The following is a 25,374-nucleotide window of genomic DNA, read 5'->3' on the forward strand; positions in this document are numbered from 1 at the left end:
ATAAGAAGAGGCACCACATAACACTTGCTCTCTTCCCCCTACCCCTACCATGTGAGGACACAGCAAAAAGGACACACGTGAGGCAAGCCAGGAAGAGAGCTCTCCCTCTGATCTGACCATGCCAGCACCCTGATCTCAGACTCCCAGCCTCCAGAACTGTGGGAAAACATGCTTTCTGGTTCAAGCTCCCAAGTCTATGGTATGCTGTTGTTGCAGCCCAAGTGGACTAAGACAGATGAAGAAGTCAAGGAGAGCTTTCTGGAGGAGATAAGGTTTTGGGCTGTCATAGCAGAGAAGACAAGCCTGAGCTGAATGTACCTTGGACACCGCAGACCTGAGGCCAAGGCCCATCCTTCAACCAGCCCACAAACCCTCAGTGATTTCTTTGGGATTTAATTTCTCTGTTGAGGAGCACAGGGGCAGTCCCCAGATTGATGGAACTTTGCATGTTGCATCAAGTCCAGGCGGTTCCCTGAAGGCATGGGTAGGGGGCTGGAATTTCTGGCTCCTGAGCACTGGATTCCAGTTTTCCCCTTCTGCCTCCAGCAAAGGTAACTCAGCCAGGCTGGAGCCAGCCAGGAATCAATGTGCAAAAGCCTCCCTCTCACCCAGCTCCCACGCCTAAGGAGGCTGCTTGGAAGCGGGGATCTGAGCTGGGCTCTGAATGGCAGCAGTGATCAGGAATGCAGTGAGAAGCTCTATAAATAAATATACATTTTCATAAGACATGTTTAATTAAAGTGGATTAAAATTAATTTGCTTTAAGAAAATTAGAAGTGCCCTAGAGGATTTCAGAAGCAGGCCAAGAGTCCCTGAATCTAAAGGCTCCTTAGAAGGCTTGGGGGTGGGAGGCCCCCCAGTCACTGCACGTGGTGCCTCAGAAGGAGGCAGCTCACATCTACATCACACTCCGCACTCCGTACACCACCAGGCGTGTTCACATGGAGATGGCAGGCGTGATCAGCCCCGTGTTTGCCAGGCGGAAACTGAAGCTCAGAGGGGGTAGTGACTTGCCCAAGGTCACACAGTGGTCTGTGGCAGGCCCAGTGGGGAGCTGCCGGTGTTTTCTGCCAGTGCTGGACATTTCATTCATGCTCCACACAGCGAAAGCCTCTCACCCTCAGGGCCCCTGGCCGGAGCTGCCACCTCCCAGGTTCCTCCCATCTGCAAAATGGTAGCCCTGGAGCTGTGACAATCTGGCTCCTCAGAGGCCCCGCACGGGAAGGCGGAGGGAAGCAGCCTGGGGGTTGGGGACAGGAGCCAGAAAGGGAAAGGACCCGAAATCAACAAGCGTTCCAGAATTTTAAGCAGTTTTTGGAGGAAAACGAGGAGCAGGTTCAGCTGTAGCAATTTGCTCCAGGGGAAAATTATGTTCCCGTGCTCTATTATACAGAACAGAAGGAACATTTGGTGGGTTGAATACTTGTTAATTTATTTCTCTGTTTGTTAATGGGCTCCACACGATGCTCAAGTGTGCGCACGCGTACACACACACACACACACACACGTGCCTGCGTACACATGTGCGTCAGCAGGAGGTGGCTCCACGCTCCCACTCCCCAAGTTTTCCTGCTACCTTCCTGTCAGGCACCACTCAGGGTCGTGCTTTCTCCGCTCCAGGCCAGGGGTCTGCAAGAAAGCCACGTGCAGTCTAAGGACTGAGGTGAGCCCCTCAGTGTCCTCATCTGAAAAATGGTCTGGCAATGAGACGAGCTGCGTATTAGGGCAAAGCCTTTGACCTTGGACCAGAAGTGAGAAGGTCCCCGATGCTGACTGAAGGCCTGATGCTCTACTTGCATAGCTCACTGGCTCCTCAAACCCTGCAAGTCCAAACCAGAATGCCTGCACCTCCACCTGCGCCAGATTCCCCATCTCAGAAAATGGTGCCGCTTGGGCCAAACCGACTCCGCCCCAACCAGGACTCTCAGCCTTCCCATCCCATGGTCACTCTCCAACCCCTCTCCTAGCCACCCCGACTCCTCGCCATCTGCACCACCACCCTGCAGCCATGACCCCACCTCTCTCCTAGGTCCCTGCACCCACCTCCCCTCAAGGCTCCCTGCTCTTCCTGCCACAGCCTCTAATCCATTCTCTCCACCCAGAGGCCAGAACGGAATTTGGAAAGCACAAATCAGGTCATGCTGTTGCTCCCTCAAGACGGGAGGCTACCTGGGGGGAGGAACAGTGCATAACGTTCTAGCTGCTGGGGATACCGCGCTTCCTACGTGTTTCATCAGCACTTGATGATCGGGTGAATGAAGGAGTGAATGAAAGGGCAGGCTGGCTCCAAGCCAGACGGGAGAGGTGAGAAGGATCAGGGTCCCCGTGCCCAAAGTCTCCTGCCCCTACCTTGGTAGGGCCTCAGTACCTCTTCCGCTCAGGAAAGGGAGCAGGTGGGGCCGACGTTCATGGAGGAGCATCGATAAGCAGGGCCCTTTTCTCTAAACAACTTCATGAAGCAGCTACAAGGAAGCAGAGAGCTTCACCTCTCTGAGACCGGTCTCTTCGTCCGTTTAATGGGGATAATCCCAGGTCCCAACTTCTAGGACTGCTGTGTAGATGGATGAGACTGTATCTCAAAACTGTGAGGTGCTGCTGCTGCTGCTGCTAAAACAAATCTCATCTCTTACAGAGGAAGAAGCTGGAGAGATTGTGGGAGTTGCCTGGAGTCCCAGAGTCAGAAAGCAGGGAAGCTAGACCCAAATCCAGGCTCGCCTGACTCAGGAGCCAGTGCTTTTTTCTCTCTGTGCTGGACCCACTCCAGCCGGGAGTGGGAGGTGGGATACAGGAAGCCTTTCTCCGTTTGCACCTCAGTGGTGTTCATTTATGTTCCTGAGCGCAGCCTGACTTTGCCTCGCCTTTCCCCCAGGTTTGGCACACAGACACTAGGAAGCTGGGAGGGCTGGCCAGGGAGGATGGTGCTGCCCCCACCCCACTCATCCCCGAGGCAAGGGAACTGGGAAGGAGGCAGCTGCCCAGGCCTGGGACAGGTACACTGAGGCATGCTGAGAGACAATCTGTTAGGAGCCTCCTTTGGGTGGTCTGAGGTTGGGGGGACTGGCAGGCCGGGGTCTCCAGGAGGTCCCAACAGGAAGAGTTGGTTTGCATAGCAAAGGAGGAGGAATTGCCCTCCAGCCAGCACCTTCCCCGCCCTAGCCAAAGGCACAGAGCCAGCAGGAGAGAGCAGAACTCAGGAGGCTGTGGGGCTCTAAGGACACATTCAGGGCCCACTCAGGCCAGTTTGTGAGGTTGGAAGGCTGTCACTGAAGGCCCAGAGGCTTAGAGGTAAGGCTGCCTTAGCAGAGACCCTGCCCAGCTCCCGGCTGATGAGGGATCGTGCTGTAGGCAGCCAAGGTAGCTTCCCCTTGCAGCCAGTGCACATTAAGAATTATTCCTCTTGTGAGCAAACAATTTGTTACAATATCCACTGCGCACTTTTCCCGGCTGGGCGCCCTCCCATACATCCTGAATTAATCCCTGAAGTCACTCCATTCATTTAGGACATGCCTGAGTGTGCCTCTCCTTTTATTAGGGAAATTTTTCATTGTTTTGAGGAGCTCATAGGCTTTAATTTGGGGCTGAGATTTTAAAGCCTCTCTCAGTGGCTCAGAGGCATGAGTAGTCTTATATTTGGGAAGGCCCCCTGGGTTCCTAGACCTGGTAGGGCTTGGCTGGGGCCACCAGACCCCAGGGAGAAGGGATCATGGCACACGCCCGTCAGGGAGCCAGGGACTGCAGACCCCAGCGCTGTGTGGCATTGGGTCACACCCTCAACCTCTCCGAGCTTCCCTAAGAGAGGCAAAGCCAAGGAAGACTCCGTACTTGGGTATAGCTCTTCCAAGCCTGCCCAGGGAAGTCTGGGGTCATCACTTCTAAAAACCACAGCCCTGGGGAGTAGCATGGGGCCACTGAAAAAGCATGATGTGTAGAGTTCTGATTTGAAACACTGCCAGGGCAGGCCAGTCGTTCGCCTCTCCCAGTCAGGTTTCCAGCTCCTTAGAATGAGTTTAAGAGCTGGCGCCCTCTCCAGGCTGTCGTGCAAATTACACAAACCCAAGTTGGGAGGAGTCTGACTCAGGGCCTGGCACACAGTGGGTGCTCCACAAGGGTGAGTCTCCCAGCCCTCTCAGCTCACTGCGGATCCCTCCCATATCTCCCTCTCTTGGCCCTCAAGCAGCCAGAGTCCCTGGTTCCTACATTTTGGCCAAAGGCGGCCCACAGGCTGATCTCCACAGGTGGGGTCCTGCCAGTTTGGGCAGCAGCCACCAGCCTCTTCCCAGGCTTTACACAGATCCTTGACAGTGCCACCTGAGGCCCTGGAGTGTGGGGAGTCCTGTCCACAGACCCTACGCTAAATCCCGCCCCTCCCTGCAGCCCCCAGGTAGGGCTGTGTGCTAGGATCCCGGCTGTTTGATGTCTCCCTGCCCTTAGTCAGCAGACAGTGGTCCCACCCCCAACTCCTGGTCCTCCACCCCCACCAGGGCTCCAGGGCTGGGACCTCTCAGGGCTCTGACCCCCAGTCAGCAGCAGCTCTCGGACAGCTCACACCCTGTCCCGGGCTTGCTCCTCCTGCCTGGTCTTTGTTCACATTATTCCCAACCACACACGCTCTCTGTCACTCTCTTCTACCCCCAGCTTCCCCAAATCCTCCCGAACTCTAAGGACCAGACACCTTCAGGAAGCCCTCCCTGACTTCCCCAGCTTTTATCTCCTTCCTTTTCCTGAGGCTCACAGCATTTCTCCTTGATCCCTCTAACTTCACATTGCTACCCAGAGGCAAGGACCACGTCACCTACTCATGATGTGGTGGCCAACCCCGGGCAAATCCCACTGTGTACTTAGGGAGGACAGACTCATTCCGTGATGTGGGGGAAGGGTACAGAGGATCCCACTGAGGGAGTACAACACCTCTGTGAGGTAGATATCATTATGTCCACTCTGCATATGGGAAACTGAGGCTAGGAGAAAGGAACCACTTGCCCAAGAAGTGGCTGGGACAGGAACACTAAACAGTGCCATTAAGACAAAGCCCACAAATCCAGGTTCCACGTGCAAGACCCACCAGCCCTGGGCCCAGCAGGTTCACCTGTGCCATCCCATCTGATCCTCACCGCCCCTCAGGGAGGTTACTGTGCCACTCAGGAGGAAAAAGAGGTCTAGAGAGGCTGAGTCACTTGTTCAAGGCCACCCAGTAAGTGGCAGGGCTGGGACTTGAATTCAGATTATTTCAGCTCTCACTTGGTCAGGGCAGCCAATCAGGACACGTCGCCTCATCTCACCCACCACCCCTGGGGTCTGCAGGACCCATTCTCCCCTCTCTGGTGGCCCAGACTGCTGGATGGCCCCATCCCTGTCCCCAACCCCAGGCCTCTGAGGAGTGCCTACTTGACCTTTCAGAGGGACTGGGCTCCCACAGTTCTGGGTATTTACACAGACAGCCTCGGTTGCGATGGCGCCTGGAAAGTAGGCCATGCAGAGGAGGGAGGGGATGGCAGGTGTGGGCTACAAACACTCCCGCCGCCCTCCACGCTGCCTGGACAGAGGAGCCACCCTTGGCACCATCTCCTCAAATGACCTTGGCAACTGATAGGGCAGCCCCTATTGGGGCAGAGTCAAAGCCTGGGCTGCCCACTGAGGGGAGGGGCTTGGCCAGTGTCTCCAATTCCTCTTTGCTTAGTGACCTGCAGGGCCCTGGAGGACACAGGATGACAAGTCCTTTCAGTAAGAACCCTTCTCTGCATAAAGGGTCGCCTCACTTCACAGAGCCTCCCCTTCCTCCTCTGTAAGGATGGCAGTGGCAGCTGCCTCTCAGGTGCTGGGAAGATGGGAAGCACCCAGCTGGGCCTGGCACTCTGCACACTGGTCAGCCCCGCAGGACCTGAGGCTGAGCCCCTTGAGGGACATCTGCAGACACTCAGCTTCAAGTGGGACAGACCCAAGAGTCTCCCAGGAAACAAGCTAGGTCACATCGGGTGGGGGTGCCTGGCTGAAAGGCTGGTAGACACACCCAACAAAACCACCCCTGTGAGAGCTGGGGCAGCACAGCAGGTGTGGCATGGGCACCAGGGAGCTGGGCTCTCAGAAGCCAAGAGGACACTGCCCCCATCCAGAGCACACGGTCGGGCCTGCATCCACCGCTGCATACCATCCTTAGCAAATCCCAATTTGCCTCTCCCACCTGCTCCCTCCTCCACCCTGGCTTGAGGGGAAGAGCCAGAGGAGCCTGGCAGAGTGCTCCCGGGAGAAGTGGTCAGGCACTGATGAAACTGAGAGCCAAGCAGGACAAGAAACAGCTGCAGGGAGCCTCCGGGAAGTGCGCAGATGCTAAGCACAGGGCGTGGGCCAGAAGGACACAGGGGTCCCGGTGGAGGACTCCCATGCATGCAGCTCAGGCTGGGGGCTGGAGGGGGCTTCAGGGCTGTGCGGGGTAGGGGTGGGAATAGTCCTCTCCTCTTGGCCCTCCCCATGCCAACCCCCTGCCAACCGCTGAGCGGAAAAGCATTCCACTCTGTTGCCACCCCATCCCACACGAGGCCGGCATGCCCATCTTCAGCGTCCCCACCTCCTTGCCGGCAGCTTAGGCTCCACTCCAACCCCAGCTCAGCCTTTTTATTATTCAGAAGAGCCTCTTGATTGAAAAGGCCTCTAAGGCATCTCACAAATAAGAATCCTTTAATTGGGAAGTTGTTAACTTCTCAAAGAGGAATTTTAATTTTGTTTCCTCACCATCTCCTCTCCCCAGAACCTGCAGACTAAATGCAAAGGCTAACAAAGTCAAGCACCAGGCACCAGCTGCCAACCTCCCCAGACGTGGAGCTGTCCAGGGGCAGAGACAGGACGGGCAGAGACAGGGCAGGCAGCCTCTTGCCACCGCATAGAACCCTGGAGCCACACAGACCCCCGGCGCACCACCATGAGGAGGCTCCTGCCTCTCCCCATGGGCATGCCTGCTCCATACTCCTTACCACTCCAACCCACAGCGGGACACTTGGAGCGGAGGGCGGCAAGTGGCTCAAAGACGAAGGCAATGCCAGCCCCGCCCTGCCCTGCCTGGGTCACCATGACTGCCAGGTTCTCAGAGCCCAAATTCAATGATTCAATGATTGCCCCCATAACCCCCCTGTGGCCCTCTATCATACTCCCCTGGACTGGCCACTCATATCGATCAAGCATTTACTATGTGCCAGACACGGCTCTAAGCCCTTTACATGCCTCAGCCTACTTTATCCAAGCAAGGTAGACGTTCTCATTATTCTCAGTCGACTGATAAAGAGACTGAGACCAAGAGGCCCTAGGGAAATTGTCTAAATTCACACCACTGACGCATGGCAGAGCTGCGACTGAGTCCCAGGAGTCTGGCTCCAGAGTGGTCATAACTTCAACTACCACCTACGCCTGCTGCCCCACCCATGGCCTCTGCACTCCTTGAGGGCCAGGACCAGGACCATCTCTGTGTCCCTGGGACAGCACAGGGCCTAGCATGCAGCTGAGCTTAATAACTGTTTGCAAAGTGAATACATGAAAAAAAAAACAAAAACAAAGTACCTTCTTATTCATTCTCTCCTATGAGCCTAACCATAGGCTTGTGACAAAAACAGGCAGGCAGACTGGTCCCCAGTTCAGTTCGGTAGACGGAGGCCCAGAAGTCAAAGCCACTACCCGAGGGCACCCTGCTAAGAGGCAGCAGAGCTCAGGGGGCTCTTCCTCCTACCCCAGTGATGGGAACCTGCCTTTCACCCAAAGGATACAGGGATTGGATCACGACCAGTACACACCATGTACCATGTTCCTGGGCCCTGATTAACATCCCAGGCTGAAACTGGTGTCAGGGAAGCCCTGGTCCTAGCCATGAGGTAGGAATCTCCTCTCCATGTTCCTGACAGCTTGGGGCAGCCTCGATACTCCTCCTGTGCAACCCATGGCATGAGATGCTTACCACCGCCAAGGCTGCCGGGGACAGTTCACTGCTGTGAAAATCATAGCTCTAGTCGCCTGCTGTTACGGGTTGAATTGTGTGCCTCCAAAAATGATGTGCTTAAATTCTAACCCCCAATACCTCAGAATGTGATCTTATTTGGAAATTGGGTCATTTGAGATGTAATTAGCTAATTAGGATGAGGTCATACTGGAGTAGGGTGGCCCCTTAATTCAATATGACTATTGTCCCCATAAGAAAGAGGGATTTGGAGATACGGTCTAAATTGTTAAATACTGGCCAGGCGCAGTGGCTCATACCTGTAATCCCAGCACTTTGGAAGGCTGAGGCAAGTGGATCATCTGCAGTCAGGAGTTCAAGACCAGCCTGGCCAATATGGTGAAACTCCATCTCTACTAAAAATACAAAACTGAGCCGGGTATGGTGGTGCATGCCTGTAGCCCCAGCTACTCGGAGGCTGAGGCATGAGAATCACTTGAACCCGGGAGGCAGAGGCTGCAGTGAGCTGAGATAGAGCCACTGGACTCCAGCCTGGGTGACAGAGTGAGACTCCATCTCAAAAAATAAACAAATGGCTAAATAGTTAAATATTGTATGGAGAACAATTTGGCAATATGGCCATGTAAAGAGACATGGGGTAGCCATCTACAAGCCAAGGAGAGAGGCCTGAAACAGATCATCCTTCACAGCCTTCGGAGGCAACCAGCCCTGCTGACACCTTGGGGTTTGGGGATTTGGGGCTTTGGGGTTTTTTTGAGACAGGATATTGCTCTGTCACCCAGGCTGGAGTACAGTGGCTCAATCATAGCTCATTGCAGCCTCAGTCTCTCAGGCTCAAGCAATCCTTCCACCTCAGCCTCCCGAGTAGCTGGGACCACAGGTGTGTGCCACCATGCCCAGCTATTTTTTGTATCTTTTGTAGAGACCATGTCTCGCCATGTTGCCCAGGCTGGTCTCAAACTTCTGGGCTCAAGTGATCCTCCCGTCTCAACCTCCTAAAGTGCTAGGATTATAGGCGTGAGCCACAGTGCCTGGCCCCTGAAACACCTTTGCCAGGCCGCTATAGCTAAGTACCATAAACTGGGTGGCTTAAACAGAAATGGATCGTCTCACATTTCTAGAAGCTGGAAGTCTGGGTGGTGTGGCCCCAGCCAGGGCCTGAGGGTAGGGGAAGAGGGTCTTCTGAGTCCTGCACTGCTCTGTGAGTTCGCTTCTTTAAGAGAAGACTAAGGAGGAACAGAAGAGAACAATGCCCTGGGGAGGCCCCAGGAAGGCAGGTGTGGAGGGAGGCAGGTCCTCTATCCATCCACCAAGCCACAGACATTGCCCAAATCCCCACCACATGCTGGGCCCCCCGCTGGGTTTGGCGGGGTAGAAAAGGAGAGCTTCTAGATGCCAAACATAGCTCCTGTCCCATGTGGACCCTAGAGCCAGCCATGGAGACTTCAGGGAGGCAGATTCAGCTCAGCCAGTATAAAGAGGAGCCATATAAGAGCTGCCTCCAGGGCCTGAGCTGCCCTGGAGAGAGTGAGGTCCCTGTCCCTGAAGGTGTGCAAGTAAAGGTCAGAGGACCATGGTCTCAGGGATACCTATACTCCCTCATCATGAGCTTGGGTTGGGCCAATGGGTCCCAACCTGGCTGACCATCAAAAGGTGGCTGTGGGGCTTGTGAACCAGGCAGATTCCTGGGTTCTCCCAGCAACCCTGGATCAGACGGTCTGGGTGGACCCCAGATGATTCCTGTCTCTAATAACGTCCCTGGGTGGTCCTGATGCAGAGCCAGGCTTGGGCGCCCTGGCCCACAAAGCACCGTGGTTTGAATGGGATTCTGTTTGGGAAGAGCTTTGACAACAGTACTTGAGGGCAGGGCAGCATGTAGATGGCAGACATGAGGGACAAGAGGATGAGGACGGCAAAGAGGAAGACAAGCTGAGGATCATGACATTGATGAGTTGGGTGACCTGACAGGATAGCTCACCACAAGCCACGAGGCCTGGGGAAACAGGTAAAAGGCACATGTGGACATGCAAAGAGGCCGAGGGAAGCGGGGGGTCAGGGAAGACATTCTGGAAAATGTGGGATTTGCTGGTGGTTAAGAAAGCATTCTACATGGAAGGTGAGGCTGAGCGTGGTGTGTGGGGGATGGAGGAGAGTAGCCTGTTGGAAAGAAGGGCGGGGAAGAAAGTATGGGCTTGAGGGAGACAATGAAAGGCCTTCTACAAGCAGGAGAAGGAGTCTGCATGTCAACCTTAAACAACAGGGAGCCCCTGAAGGTTCTTGAGGGGGAACATGACCTGGAGGAAGGCCTGTAGTAGTGACCACTAGTAGGGCTCAGAAGGGCCTGGGCTGCTCCAGACTCACCAGTTAAGAGTCCCTTGCAAGAGAAAAGGGTGAGAGGATTAGGCCTAGTATCAGCACCACACTTCCTGCCGACAGCAGCCCTGACAAGCATTACAGAATGATGGTGCCAGCCATTAGGCCACTTGGGAGGAGCAGCTGGGAGGGTGAGCTGGTAGCAGTTTCTCCAGGCTGGTAAATCTGGGGACCTTTTCTGCAAAGCTAGAGTAACAGCCCACCCATAAGCAGGGAGCTCCCCAGGGCTGGATTCACCCCAAGCAATGAGGCCCAGATTTCTCCTCTACATCATCTTGTCCAGGCTCAGAGGCTTCAGAAACCACCCAGATACTGACTCCCCCCACAACTGCCTCTCCAGCCCAGCTCTTCCCACAGCTGCAGGCTTTACTGTCTGTGTAACCTCCCCACACGATGCCGGCACCTCAAACACTTGCAAGCAGGATCTTGCTTTTCCCTCCAAACCCACCCTCAACCCCTGTTCCTCGGCTCAGGCCAAGGCTCCAGTGCCCACCCCGTTCCCAGGCTGGCCCTCTCCCAGTCCACAGCTCATCCTTCAGCAACCCCTTCAAAGTCTCCAAACACAAGCCCTCCTCCCGCCCAGGCCCAGCCCCACCATCTCTAGTCTGGACTGATGCCGGGGTCTCCCACTGGCTTACCAGCTTCTACTCTTGCCCACCCACCCTACAGTCCTTTCTGCAGTAGGCATCACTCTGTAACTCCGGGCCCTGCTCAGCCCCTCTTCCTCAAGGGCTGCCCAGCTGTGAGGGCCTCTATGCTGGTCCCAGCTCAAAGCCCATCCAGAGCTCCATAGGGCCTGCTCCCTCTCCTCAGGCCTCTGCTGAAATGGCCCCTCATCCGAGAGGCCTTTCCTGACCATGCTCCACAGAAGGGCTCCCATTTCATGCCTGCCCCCTTTTCCAACCTTATTTTTCTCTGTGGCATTTATTACTCCCTAATCTTATATTATGGATTGACTGGTTTCTTCTGTCTACTCTGTTATAATTTAGGCTCTATGAGGGCAATGCCATGGTCTAACCTATTCACCCATGGATGCCGTGATGGGCACATAGAACAATGCCTCATGTGTAGCAGGCACTGAGTATGGGCTGAAGGAAGGATGAACAAACCACTGCACATTCATCCTTGGGAGAAATAGGCCCACACCCATGGGTGATCCCAACCCAGCATGACAGAAGTGCCGGGGGCCAACAGATGTGCACAGGGAGGGCGGCACTAGGGAGGGGCCCACAGCTCCACGCAGAGATCAGGGAAGCTTCCTGGAAGAGACGACAAACCACCTCCAGCCTCCTCCCTGGCCCTCCAGGGTCCCTGTCATAAGCCTCCGCCCAGTGAGGGGATGAAGGAGAGGCTGGTCTGACCAGCTGTGCTGACCCAGGAGTCTGTAAGTGTTCAGAGCTGGTGCCTGCATCCCTCCTGCCTGGCAGGAGGAGACCTGGGCAAGGCTCCCCACAGAGCAGAGGGGCCTGGTTTAAACACCACGGATCCCACCAGTGAGGGAGAGGTCATCTGGGATCCCAGCTTTGCCTGCCCTTTCCTCCCAAACACACAGCACCCTGCTTCCTCCCCTCCAATCACTGGAGCACCGAGGGAGACAGCAATGGAAGCAGGGCAGCAAGGACAAACCTGAGCTTTCTCCAAGAACTTAGAGCTTTGCTGAGTGAAGCTCCAATTCCTCAGCCTCCGGTGCAAGCCTCCAGTGCTCCATGCCAGCCCTGGCCCCTTCTGGCCCCGCCACTCCCCAGACACATTCCAAACTCCCCTGCCACTGCACCTTTGCTCAGGCTGGACCTGCCCGGCCACCCTAAACCTTCCCTGCCCATCACAACCCTACATCCATGACTTCCTTCATTCAGGCATTATTTATAATGACAGAACATCAGAAACCACCAAAATACACAACAGAGAATTGGCTAAACACACTATGGTACACGCAGGCTGAAACATTACACTGCCATTAAAAATCACATTATAGAAGAGTATTGAATGATAGGAAAATGATCTTGGTATGGGATTAAGTGCAAAAGGCAAGTTAGAAAATAGTAAGTACAGCTTGATCCCAATTATGTCATAAATACATGTTTTGTAGAAGACTGACGGGCTAAACACCCATCGCTCACACTTTTCTATAGAGAACACACATTACTTTTTTTATAACCAGAAAAATAAAATGCTTGAAAAGCACCTTACAGACTTCAAGGCTTAGCCCAGGTGTCACCTGTTCCAACAATCCCTGCCAGACCCCCAGCTGACTGTGGCCCTCCTGCCCTGCATCAGTTCCCACCTGCATCTCCCTGCCCACTGAACTCCCCATGCCCCCGGGCTGTGGTGCCTGTGGGTGCTGCCGTCTGCCTGAGCAGTGGGGAGGCTGCTCACGCCCCTGCCCCCTGCCCCTGTCACGCCGGTTGCTGCACAGACAGCTCTGACCCTACCCTCTCACCCATCTCCCAGCAGCAATTACAGGTTAAACTGGAGGGGCTAATTAGTTGCTCATTCTACCCAGAGCCAACTAATTAGCAGAAATATATATATATCTTTTTTTTTTTTTTTTGAGTCTTGCTCTGTTGCTCAGGCTGGAGTGTGATCTTGGCTCACTGCCAGCTCTGCCTCCCGGGTTCACGCCATTCTCCTGCTTCAGCCTCCCGAGTAGCTGGGACTACAGGTGCCCGCCACCATGCCTCGCTAATTTTTTGTATTTTTTTTTAGTAGAGATGGGGTTTCACCATGTGAGCCAGGATGGTCTCAGTCTCCTGACCTTGTGATCTGCCCGCCTCAGCTTCCCAAAGCAGAAATATTTTGATGGTGCTAATTGGGCTTCCAAGCAAGGTCTAGTGCCTGGGAAGGAAATCCAGGCCTCTGCTCCCACCAGCTTCCCAGTGTGAGGACAGGGCTGGCTGAGCCTCAGCCACACACAACCGTCACCCGATCCCTCAGGAGAAGGGAGTCCAGGCCTGCCGCCAGGCTTCTTCCTCTGAAAAATAAGGACAATACGCCAGGCCAGCCTGCTGCCCCAAGCCCACCCTACTGTTCCCTCTGTTTAGCAAAGTCCCTCTGCAGCCCTCTCATGGGTGACAGAGGCCTGTCAAGAACAGGGGACTGGCCCAGATGTGGAGTAGAGGTGACTTGTCCAAGGTCATGAGCAAGTCAGGGGTCAAGCCAGGCAGTAACCCAGGTCCCCCTCCTTCCCCATCTCCCACTTCTCTGGGACACGCTGTCATTTCTCCACAACCCCTCACATGGACCATGAAGTGAAAGGACCTGTTACCTCCCACAATTCTGGGGATCCTACTCCTCGTGATACAGTTCAAGAACCCATCTGCTCTGTTCACAGAGAACCAAGGTCACCTGGCTGCCAGTGCTTGTCGCACAAACACACCTGGGGTCTAAGCCTCATCCTGCCCTGAAGGTGTCTGGACCCGCGCGCTGTCTCTGGTGTGGAACCCTGTTAAACTCCACACATTAAAGCCAATGTCAGCCTCTTGACAGTTCCTTGGACCCTGATTGTCTCAGTCCACGTCTTCTGGCTCCCTCCCGACCTGAAGTCAGGCACACATTTGGTCAACAATGTGACAGGACCAAGGACAGAGCCCTGCAGCCTGCCCTCAGAGACCTCCCATGCCACGTGGGAACCCATTAGCTGGAACTGTCCATGAAACCCAGCTGCTGGGAAGAACGCCCCAGGCTTCCAAGCTGCCTGCCGGAGCCCTGCTACAGCAAGGGCTGGCGGCAAGTGGCACCGCCACAGCAACCTCCTGAGCATGGCTGCATGTGGTGGGGGAGAGATGGGGAAAGCCCCAGAAAGAGGGCCCCATGACAGCCTCCCCTACAGACCCCACACCCTCCATGCCCCGCTGCCCAGAGTGGCGTCTTACCTCGGGTTGGGTGGGTGTCTGGGGAGCACAGTTGGGCGGGGCTCAGCCTGGGCTGGACTCAGTTGCCCTCTCTGCCTCTGGGCACTGGAGCCTCAGGGCCTGTGGCTGCCAGAGGCTGTGCGGAGAAAGAAGAGGTGGCTGTCAGCTAGAGCAGGGCAGCAGGTGGTCATGGTGCAGTGGGGGCCACGCCTGCAAATGGGGTCTGATCCCGCCTGGCTGAGCCATTAAAAACTCATACATCCTCCACACACTCTCTCTGACACACACACACTTGCACACACTCACACATGTACTCTCATTCACTGGCAAACTCATGCTTACACACATAGATGTGTTGTCAGTTGTGCATGCACATGCGTGCATGTGTGCGTGCACACATACACACACTCATGACACTAGCTGGGGGCAGGCAGGGCTCTGGGAAGGGCAGGGTTTGTGGCCCCAGGCAGGCTAGAGTCTGCCTACACCTCTCCCACCAACCGGCCCTGTGGCCCTGGGAAAGCCACTTCTCTTATCCATAAAAGGGAGATACCATCTCTCCTGCCAGGACTGATGGGAAGATAGAAAGAGAGAAGGGACACATGGCCTGGCTCACAGTAGGTGTCCAGCCAATGCCACTGCCTGCCTTCCTCCCCAACTAGGCCACAGGAGGCAGGCCGCAGTCTGACCCCTGAGAGGGGATGATGGGCAGCAGCACCGGGGTGCCTCTCCCTGGGCCTGAGCCTCAACTTCCCAACCCCCACCTACTCACCCTCCCATTCCCCAGCCTTTCCTGCCTTTTTTTTTTTTTTTTTTTTTAAGAGGCAGAGTCTTGCTCTGCCACCCAGGCTGGAGTGCAGTGGTGCCATCATAGTACACTGTAGCCCAAACTCCTGGGCTCAAGCGATCCTCCCACCTCAGCCTACCAAGGAGCTGGGACTACAGGTGTGTGTATCACCACGCCCAGCTAATTTTTAAATTTTTTTGTCAACTATGTTGCCCAAGCTGGTCTCAAACTCCTGGCCTCAAGCAGTCCTTCCACCTCGACCTCCCACAGTGCTGGGATTATCGGCAGAGCCAATCATGCCCAGCCACCCTGCTTTATTTCTTCATCATGTATTCTCCAAGGGTTCCTCTAGACCAGACACTCCATCCTCTGTGAGTAAGGGAGGGTGCTAGGAAGTTCTGGCTCCTTGGCAAGGCTCTGAGGCCTCTATAGTGCAGGACATAACCTCAGCTCAAAGTCCAAGGAGGCGGGTTAACTCTTAGCTCTCCCTCTACCTGGCCAGGTGGCTCTGGGCAAAGCTTCTTCCTCTGTACCTCAGTTTCCTCAACCTCTCAGATGAAGTCCCAAATCTCTTTCTGAGCTGCTGCAGAGAGGTTTCAATCAGATCTGTGTTTCCCAAAGTAGGAGACACATGCTTCTGGGAGTGCACAAGGGGATTTCGTGGTGTGCAGACAAATGTTTTCATTTTCATAGTTACGTGTTTCTCTTTCTGTGTATTGGAAAAAAAAAAATGACAGGCACATCACAGGTGTGATTTCCTGGATGTGTGCTTGGGGAGCATCATGGTAATCCACCTTCAAACATAAGTCAATACGAAGACAAGGATTAAGAAAACACGAGTGCAGGTGGTGCCCAGGGGTGGCTTCAACCGTGATGGTGAAAGGGAAGCTCAGGAAGCTGGCATCGAACCCAGCACCTGGCTCCCGGCAGCCCTTGAGAGGGCAAGCAGCTTCCACCTGCCCTGGAGGGCCAGGCCAGCCCCTCCTTTCTGCTCCATTCCCTGTTGGGTGCCATCCAGCACTGGCCTAGGTCCCCAGGGTCATTTACAAGGCCTTCTGGATGGGATTGATGGAAGGATGGGCAGATGGGGCTCCAAATGACTGCTATAATGTGGGCAGAAGATGGAAAAGCCCTCAGGGTCCCTCCCAGAATTAACATTCTATCAAATCTAAGATGCAAATGCTGGAATTTCTAGCCGCGTGGTAGGTGAAGATGTAGGAGATGCTTTGAGGCTAGGGTCTTCCTATATTACGGGCTGCAGACTTCTCCAAGGAGGCAGAGAAATGGGTGCTGAGCAGGCTCCAGGGCCCACTTTGGCTTTCCAATCCTGACAACAGAGCCATGAAGCAGCCCAGACCAGGGAAGAGAGGCCTGCCCAGCCCCACGGTTCACCAGCCCCAAACTAGGCCCCTGTTGCCAGCCAGCCCTGCGTGCACCTCCCACTGGTTGCTGATTCTGGAGGACAGGACAGAACATAGCGGTGCCAGCCTGGGACAGAGCGGTAGCAGAGCCTGGGCAGCTCCTCAGGCCCACGTACCCCAAGCCAGGTCTAGCTAGACAGGGGCGCTGTCAGCAGCCTCCCGAGCTGGATCCCGATAGACTGGCACGAGCCAACCAGGCCCAGGCCAACCCGGGCAGCCCTGTCCCTGGAAGGCCTCCAGACCACCTGGCTGGCAGCCCTGAGCCCAGCTCCACCTGAGCTGGCAGGGTAAGCCATCCCCACAGTGCCATTCCGGGCCCCCAGTTGCCACACTCCAAGACAATGAATGGGCCTCCCGCTCCCTTCCCCCCAAATCTTCCAAACCTTCCTAAAGCTCCCACTCTCCTCTGTGGCATCACAAGGAGTTGCTATGGAAATGGGACCACAGGCAGAGCATGACAATGATTTGGGGCAGGGGAGGAGATGCAGTGGGAGCCGGGCACTCTCCTGGACACGAGGTCTGCTGGAGTGCCAGGTCCCAAGAAAGACATGAAAGCCCAGCTGCAGGCCTCACAGCCAAGGAGAGTGGAGGGGGCTGCAGCCAAGGTTGGGGGCCTCCTACCCGCCCTCTTGGCTCCTTGCCACCTCAGTGGAGCCCAGGGAGCTCTCAGCCTGTGTAGCCTGTGTGTTCAGCAGAATGAACAAATGCCCTGGAGAATGTGAGACCTCCACAGAAACAGCTATCCAAGGACTCTGACAAAGGGTTCAGCACTGAGCGGGGCTGACACCCAGCACACACTCAGCAAACACTGATCAGAAAGCAGGGCCCTGGCATGTGTGCTGAGTGTGTATGTCATGTAGGCCTGTGCCTGCTCTGGACAACATGGAGCACAATCACAGAGCTTGAGAGGCCCATGCCCACTGTACAGATGGGGAGACTGAGGTCCAACCAGGGTCAGGGTCACACAGAAAGTCAACCAAAAAGCCAAGCCCAGAGCCCAGGTCTCCTCTTGACCAGACCTGAGCCCTCTGATCAATACCCCTAGCTATTCCCTCATTAATTCATTCTACTTCTGTTAAGTATGTACCATGCGCTTGGTCAGTGGAACAGGGAGATATAAAGGATGCTGCTCCTGCTCAGAGGAGACAGACCATCATGATCAGAGGGTGGGTGCCAGGCCAGAAGGCCAGGGACTGCAGGAGCCTGGGGAAGGGTCCCTCAGAGTTTTAGGTTATGCACTTCTGAGCCATGCTTCTAAGAGACCTCTGAGTTTCCCCAACTTTTCTCCCAGCTGCTCCCCTAGCCCAAGGCCCCCCTACAGTCCACCTGGGGCCCACACCTCCAGGAGGTAAAGGGGGGGTATTTCTCATTAGCACCCCAGGCCCCAGGAATGAGGGACTATGAGGAAAGTGCCTTGCTAGCCAGAAGTAACTCAAAGAATGTGGGCCCCAGACTTCCCTCCTCCTCCCCAGCCTCAGCAGCTCCCACATTGTTCATTAGGTCCTTGCCCTTTCTCTCTCTCTTTCCTGGGCACCTCCCATGAGCCAGGCATGACACTGCACCTGGGGTGGCCCCGCTGGCCACCATCCTGACGGAAGGAGTACAAGTCCCTGTCTCTTTGTCAGCAGCATGCAAGCTCTCTCCTGTGATTTTTGCTGGGTTTTTTTTTTTTTTTTTTTTGGTGGGGGGATGGGGCTGTATGGAGAGAGTAAGACGGAATACCTTTCAGAGTTTGGCTTGGAAGACCCACCAGTTCTGTGTGTGCCATGTCTCCCAGTGGCTGCGACAGCCGCCCAGGACCTATGTTACACAGGTGGAAACCAAGGCCCTAAGAGGTGGCCAGGTGGACTCCGGGGAGCTCAGCACTGAGAACGCAGGACGGGGAAAGACCAGCAAGGAAAGACGGGAGGGCCAGGTCCACAGCTGTGGGAAGGGAGAAGAAGCTGTCTTGGAAGGCTTCCTGATGGAGGAGGGATTAGGATTGGCTCAGGGCCCTCCCTTGGGCTCTGGCAGGAAGAGTCTCTTCCAGAGAGAGAACCAGGCCAGGGCTTCCCCTGCCAGCCCACATGACTTGGGGCTAGGCTGGCAGGTGGAGGGCAAGGGGGGCACATTCCATGACAGCTGCCATCCTGTCCCCAACCCACTAAGGGCTGCCACCACTGCCACCTCACGTCCCTAGTTACTGCTGCCTGATAGGAAACCAACTGGGGAAGGGAAAACAGCAGAGACAGAGGAATGGGGGCAGAGCATACGAGAGACAGAGGCTCTGAGAGAGACAGAGCAGCAGTGACCCCAAAGCCAGCCGGACAAAGGGAGAGTACAGAGCTGAAGATGGATGGACGGATAGGGCCACCCTCCCCTCCCCAAGAGCCAGGCCTGCAGCTGCCGAGAGGAACAGACACACAGCTGGGAAGGAGCCTACAAACCAGGGCTTTGCAAAGATATTTCAGCAATAAAATTCTTATTTGAAATGAAATCTGATGCAGTGGGGGAAGCATTTCTATGCCAGACATTAAATCCAGAAGCCATAAAGTGAAATTTCAACAAATCCAACCACTGTACATAAATGTGTAAAACATCCGTACGGCAAAAGACACATAAAGTTAAAAGGCAAATGAGACAATGGAAGAAAATATCACTAATATGCAAAGAGCCCCTACAAATCAATAAGAAAAAAGACAAAAGAAGAGAAAAATTGGCAGTGAATTAGAAATCTGCAGAGGAGGAACTAAATTGGCCAATAAATGCATGAAAAGATGTTCTATCTCACTAGCAACCAGGGAAATGCAAATGAAAGCGACATGCTACCATTTCTTGCCTATCAGATTGGGAAAAATTTAAATGATTGATAACAAGCAGTGCTGGCAAGGATGTGGGAAAATGAGCACTCCCAGACCATTGGAGGGAGGGGGAGTTGGCCCAACATTTGGAAGAGTAATTTGGCAATATTGGTTAACATTTTAACCCACACAATCCACAACCTAGTAATTCCACTTCCAGGAGCCTCTCCCATAAAATAATAGCACAAGCACTCACATATACATGCTCAAGGATGCTCATGGAAACACTGCTGCTAAGACTGAAAAAGAAATTCGAAATGGCCTAAACGTTTATCAATAAGGGAAAGTTCAAATAAAATATGGCATGTCCACGCTATGGAACACGCTGCAGCCATCTGACAGAATGAGGCACGTCTATGTATAACAATACAGAAAAAATCAAGCTGTAAAATGCTATTTCAGCATAAGCCCATTTCTGTAATTAATGATTTGTTGCTATATGCCCCAAAAGGCTGGAGGACAATACGCCAGGATTTACAGCAATCACCTCCCAGCGGTAGGACAAGGGGGCTTTCATGGCCTCTGTTTTCCACAAATGTATTGTTGGGTCTTCTATTGTAATCAGACAAACAAAATCAATAAAGAGTTAATGGGTTTTTTTAATCCTTCTCAGACCCCAATAGGAAATGCAGATCTAAGCAGGGCTGGTTGAAGTGGGAGGGGACCAACACCCATCCACTCAGCCCCATCCAGCCCCAGCCCCACCCTCGTATCCCCGAGGCCCCTTCTGGAAACACTAGGGCTCTAGGACCAGTTTGAGAACCTCAGCTGGAGACTGTGGAACCCATGCCTATGCTCCCTCAGGCCAAGGTCCAAAGGGGCAGAAGGTTGCTCAAGGTACACCGGCAGCCAGGGCCTGTAGCTCCTCCGTGCTGAGGAGGGTGTGTATTAGGCTGTGGACCCACACCTAATAGACCCACACAGTCCCAGGCGAGGGTCAGGGGTTTCTCTAGGTGTTCAGAAAACCCTGAGATGATCACAGTCCTGGGGAATCCAGAACTGGGGCTGAGGAGAGCCCTTGGGGTAAAGGGAACATAGACAGGGCCTTTGCAGAAAACTCTAGGAAAGGGTGGGCTTCAAGGCTCCAGCGCTGCAGGGAGGGAGAGAGAGAGGGAGGGAAAGAGGGAGAAGCTGGGGTGTGTTTCTCCCTCTATGTACAGAGAGTGGGGAGATGAGCCAATGGGGCGCGTGGAGGTGGCTGGGGCATGCAGGTATGTGGTGCTCACAGACAGAGGGCACATGTGGGTCTGCGGAGGTGAACTCTGGAGGGTGTGTGGGCTCCAAGTGGTATAGAGGCATGTCTGTAATCTAGAATCAGTCTATGTGTATGTGTGTTGTCACTCTCGGAGATGACAGCAAAGGGAAAGCATGTGTGTGTTTGGAGGGAGAGGAACACAGCAGACCCATGTATAAGTGTGCGTAGTGTGTGTGTGGTGTGTCCTGTGCCCCCGGGTGTTCCCCAAGGTGTGCGTGTATGTTTGTGTGTATGTTAGGAGGCATAGGCAGCCAGCAGGCCTGCAGAGGGGCCAGGAGCAGGTGGCAAACTGCAGAGATCAGGCCATTCTGGAAATACCCCTCCCACTTGTGAGTCAATCAAAAATGCAGAGAAAACTGCCCAGAAGGAGTACAAGGCCCCCTCCAGTTCCAGAAGGCCCCCTTCCCTTGAACGTTTGTTTGCACAGCTCGTGTTCCACCTGCCTCCAGGAGGCAGGGGCTCCGGGGACAAGCAAACTCCTCCTGATGAGTGGTGAATGACACTCTCTACCTGGGTCCGAGCTGCAAATAACACAGCTTCCTGGTGGTCTCCTGTTCTCACCTCCACACTCACCCATGTTCCATCTGCAGCTGCCAGGGGAGCACTCCAAAATGCAGATCCAACCATATGGCTGCCTGCTCCACACCCTTCTATGGCTCCCTACTGCTCCCTGCCCACACTCCTTACTGGGCCCGTCAGGCCCCCTGGGACCCATCCCCAAGTGGCCTTCAGCTTCACACCTGACCCCGGTGCCTCCCAATACTATCCTCCAATCAGATTGGGCCTCCTGTCTTCCTCAACAGAACTGAGCCTGCAAACCTTTGCACCTTCTGTTCCCCCGGGGGATGCCTGCCCTCCCTGACCAGTTCCCACTGTCCTCTAACAAGCTTCTCCCTACAGGGCTGGGGTGAAGCCCCTCTGGTACACCCACCCTGTGCTCACCTCTGTCCCACCCTCATCCCCTAAGCTGTGACTGCTGACAGGTCTGGCTTCCCCAGGGGTAGGGGATGGGTCTTGTTCTTCTCTGTACCCTAAAACCCAGCCTAGGCCTAGCACAGAGGAGGCATCAGGCACAAATGTTATAGACTGAGCCAGGAGTGGTGGCACACACCTCCAGTCCCAGCTACTCAGGAGGCTGAGGTGGCAGGATCGCTTGAGCCCAGGAGTTTGAAGCGGCAGTGAGCTAAGACCACACTGCTGCACTCCAGCCTGGGCCAGAGCAAGACCCCACCTCCAAACAAAACAAACAAACAAAAAACCTGGAGAAAAAAACCACGTTTATAGAATGAATGAATGGGTTCTCACAGTGATATAGTTTGGATGGCCCCTCCAAATCTCATGGTGAAAGGTAACCCCCAGTGTTGGAGGTGGGGCCTAGAGGGAGGTGGCTGGGTCATAGGGGTGGATCCCTCATGACTTGGTGCTGTCCTCGTGATAGTGAGTTCTCAATAGATCTGAGATGTGGCCGTTTGAGAATGTGTGGCACTCCCCATCTCTCTCACTCCTACTTTCACCCTGTGAAGTGCCTGCTCCCACTTCACCTTCTGCCATGAGTAAAAGCTCCCGAGGCCTCCCCAGAAGCCGAGCAGATGTTGCCACCATGCTTCCAGTACAGCCTGCAGATCCATGAGCCAATTAAACCTCTTTTCCTTATAAATTACCCAGTCTCAGGAATTTCTTTATAGCAACACAAGAACAGCCTAATACACACAGCTCTCAGCCCCTAAGCCACACACAGTGGGACCTTCTTAAGGCAGCAGGATAGAGCAGAAAGGGTGTGGCCTGGGTGCTGGGACACCTAGCATCTCATCCTAGGTAGCACAACAGGTGATATGAATCATGTCACCTGGGGAATGAGTAAAGCAGGAGTTCCCAACCAGGGTTCCCAGGAAGGGAGGACTACAGAGGTCTGTGAGCCCCAAAACTGCACAAAACTGGCTATGACAATATGCATGCAGGAGCGGCTGGTCCCCCGTCTCTAACACAGTGCCATGGCTTTCATCAGATTCCTCCAGGGGCCCCCAGCCCAAAGATCCAGAAGCACCAGGCAGGAACAGGGCAAGGCTCACCCCCATAGGAACGCAGACTCGGGGCACGATATGTGCCACACATCAGGATGGGGTGCTGGGGGCAGGGACTAGGGCAAGTCCTGTGGCCCCGGGCCCCAAGCCAGGATCCCTGGGTGAGTCACTAGCAGTTGATGGCCAGAGAGGGAAGGGAGCTGTCCAAGGCAGGCAAGCTGTCTGGGTAAGGGGTGAGCTCCCCATCAGGAAGAGCAAGAGCACAGGCTGGATGGGCAGAGGTCAGAGTGAGCGAGCGGCAACCCTGAGTCTCATTCTCAGACTCTCGGTCTCAGTTTCTCCATTTTACCCCCGGTGCTAGACAAGGTGGTTCATGTGAGTCTATCTGAGTCTGTGCAAGGATGTGCAGGGGTGCAGCTGGCCTGGGCCTGGCTCCAGGCTGGAGGGCTGAGGGGTCTGTGCAGTCCACCCACCCAGCAGCGGCCTGAGGCCCCCTTCTCTCGTCCTCCTGCTTCCCAGCTGCATCAGGCTAATGGCTGCCTGGGCTGTCCCACACTGCTAAGTGAGCCTGCAGAGTCCCAGGTCCCTCCTGGGTACTGCAGCTACCACCTCTCACGTTATAGTGACCACAGAGATGACAGGAGTGAAAGGGTTCATTATGAGCCTGGGGCCAAGGGAGGCCAGGGACTGGATGGGAGGGCTGAGCAGGGCTGGCAGCCAAGCCCAGGCCACATGGCCTCAGTGGGCCCCCCAACTGCCCCTGACTTCTCCAAGGGCCTCCCTCAGCCTGGCCTGGGTCACACAGGGAGTTGGTGGTATATTTGAGCCAGGATCCCAGGCCTCCCACCCTTGTCTGGGCTTACTCTGGGCACAAATGCACCTTGTCTCTCTTGGACTCTGTACATGCCCCAGCACCCCCTAATCCTGCCAGAAAGAGATGGCCGGCACTGGGGTTCCAACAGACTAATTCAAATGCAGGCCTGCAGTGTTCCCTGGATCCAGCCACCTGAGCCTCAGTTTCCTCCTCTCTAAAACAGAGGTATAAAAACTGCCCTCCTACTCCTGCTGGGAAGATTAATAAGGGCAGAGGTGCAACATCTGACGAGAGCAGAACAGAGACCTTCCACCCACCCTCCATCTCTGGGCCTCAGTTTCCCCATCTCTAAGCAGGAGGGTTACTCTGAGTGATTCCCCAGGTCCTCAGAGTCTCTGATGCTTTGTGGGAGGCCTGCCCAGGTACCCAGCCCATGACTAGCTGGGCCTGCCGTGGAAGGACAAGCTGCAGGGCAGAGACCGGGGCCTGCCCTAGGGGGCTCTCTGCTAGTTGGCAGATGAGGGCCGTGGCTGTGGAGCAAGGACACTGTCTACTTAGCAAAACCGTGTGGAAGTGCCCATGGCAGGGCTTCCAAACCGGTGGTCCCAGTGCCTCTGTGCTGCCACAGTGTCTACCACCCCGTATTGCATCACACCCAGCCAGCTCCACGCATTTCCTGCCAGGTCCCTGTAGGCCCCAAGGGCCACAAGAAGCTTATAAATGGAAAAAAGTGTGAGCTGGGCAGTGATCAAGGAAGGTTTGTTGAAGGAGACAGGACAAGAGGGTCAAGGGCACACAGGAGGCCTTGAATACCCAGATCACACAGACACCCAGTGCCACTGATGGTCTTCCATGTACCTCTGTCCTCAGGCAGGGATGCCTGACCCCACCCGGGGCTGACCTCAGAGCTGTGATCCCGGCAGAGGGCTTTGGCGGGAATGGGGACCTAAGCTTGAGGTTCCCTCTACCTTTCCTTGGCAGCCATGGACTGTGAGTCCATCCCGGAGAAATCAGTCCTGGTTGGTGATGCCCAGCGGCCACCGAGGCCTCACTGCAAACAGCGTTGCTGCTGGTGAGTGCCGTCTGACCATGTTGGGCTTCCCGGCAGATTAAGAGCAATGCTGGCCCCAGACTCATTCATATTCTGGTCTGGCTGCCGGCTTCAATATGGCTGAGAGACGCGAGGGCAGAGGCGGCCCTCTGAGAATGCCCAGCGATGATTCCTCTCCGATTCCAATTTATTTTCTATCATTAATGCTTTTGAAAAGCCCCACACGCTCTGCAAACAGGGAAGAAGCACAGGGCTCAGGAGGAGAGGCGAGGAGAGGGTCGGGGATAAAGGGGTACTCGGCAGAAGTGGGGCAGGCAGTAGTCTGGGTTCAAATCCCCTCCCCAGCTCCACCTGCCTTCAGGGCCCTGGGGTGAGCTTGACCTACATCTGTCCACAGGGGATGGGCATCCTGCTCTGCCTACCTCAGGAGACTGTTTTCAGATCTACCTAGGGGTCAGAGGTGAGTGGGCTTTATAAACTGTAAAGGGCTGTACACTTGAGGAACAGAGAATGAAGCAAACCTGACCACAGTGGCAGAGGCCTATGAACTGGACGCCTGCTTCCCCAGATACCCTAGGGGATCCCGACCCCCCGGTCCAGGGAAGACCTGGAGTGCCTCTCCCCACAGCACAGGCAGAGGAGGTGAGCGCCAGAATCTGGGTCTCCAGGCTTGTCTCACACTCACACCACCATCCTCCCATCTCCCCCCCGGCTCGTGGTGACCAGCCTCCCAGCCAGCATTTCTCCTCCCCCATTATCCACACTGTGCAGCCAGAGGGATCTTCCCTGCCTGAGTCTCCTGCTTGGAACCCTTCCAGGGCTCCCCATTACCTTGAGATCAAGTCCAAACTCCCCACCTGCCATGCAAAGCTCTCCCTAGGAGCTCAGGCCCATCTGGGCAGCCTCGGCTCCAGCCACACCCAGCTTCTCAGAGGTCACCCTTCCCTGTCTTCGCATGCTGTTTCCTGTCTGGAATTCTCTCCTCCTTGGCCCAGTTCATCCCATCTCCTACCCCTCCTTCAAAT

At 55.0% G+C, this 25,374-nt stretch overlaps 1 protein-coding gene across 13 annotated transcripts in view; it reads right to left on the bottom strand.

Moving 5' to 3' along the window:
* The window catches only part of LINGO1 (leucine rich repeat and Ig domain containing 1), a 205,899-nt gene that overhangs the window by 166,835 nt on the left and 13,690 nt on the right, over window positions 1-25,374 (bottom strand). For 8 of the 13 annotated variants that reach the window (XM_077940039.1, XM_077940038.1, XM_077940037.1 and 5 more), the window contains one exon: window positions 14,182-14,296. The exons of 2 other annotated variants lie outside the window; for them this stretch is intronic. The gene's annotated coding sequence lies outside the window, so the exon portion shown is untranslated. Of the gene's footprint in view, window positions 1-2,349; window positions 2,655-5,756; window positions 5,925-14,181; window positions 14,297-25,374 lie in introns of those variants that run through there. 3 more of the 13 variants (XM_015142811.3, XM_077940040.1, XM_077940047.1) reach the window with 2 other exon arrangements.

This window comes from Macaca mulatta, chromosome 7 (assembly GCF_049350105.2).
Source record: "Macaca mulatta isolate MMU2019108-1 chromosome 7, T2T-MMU8v2.0, whole genome shotgun sequence".
NCBI classification, from domain to species: Eukaryota; Metazoa; Chordata; class Mammalia; order Primates; family Cercopithecidae; genus Macaca; species Macaca mulatta.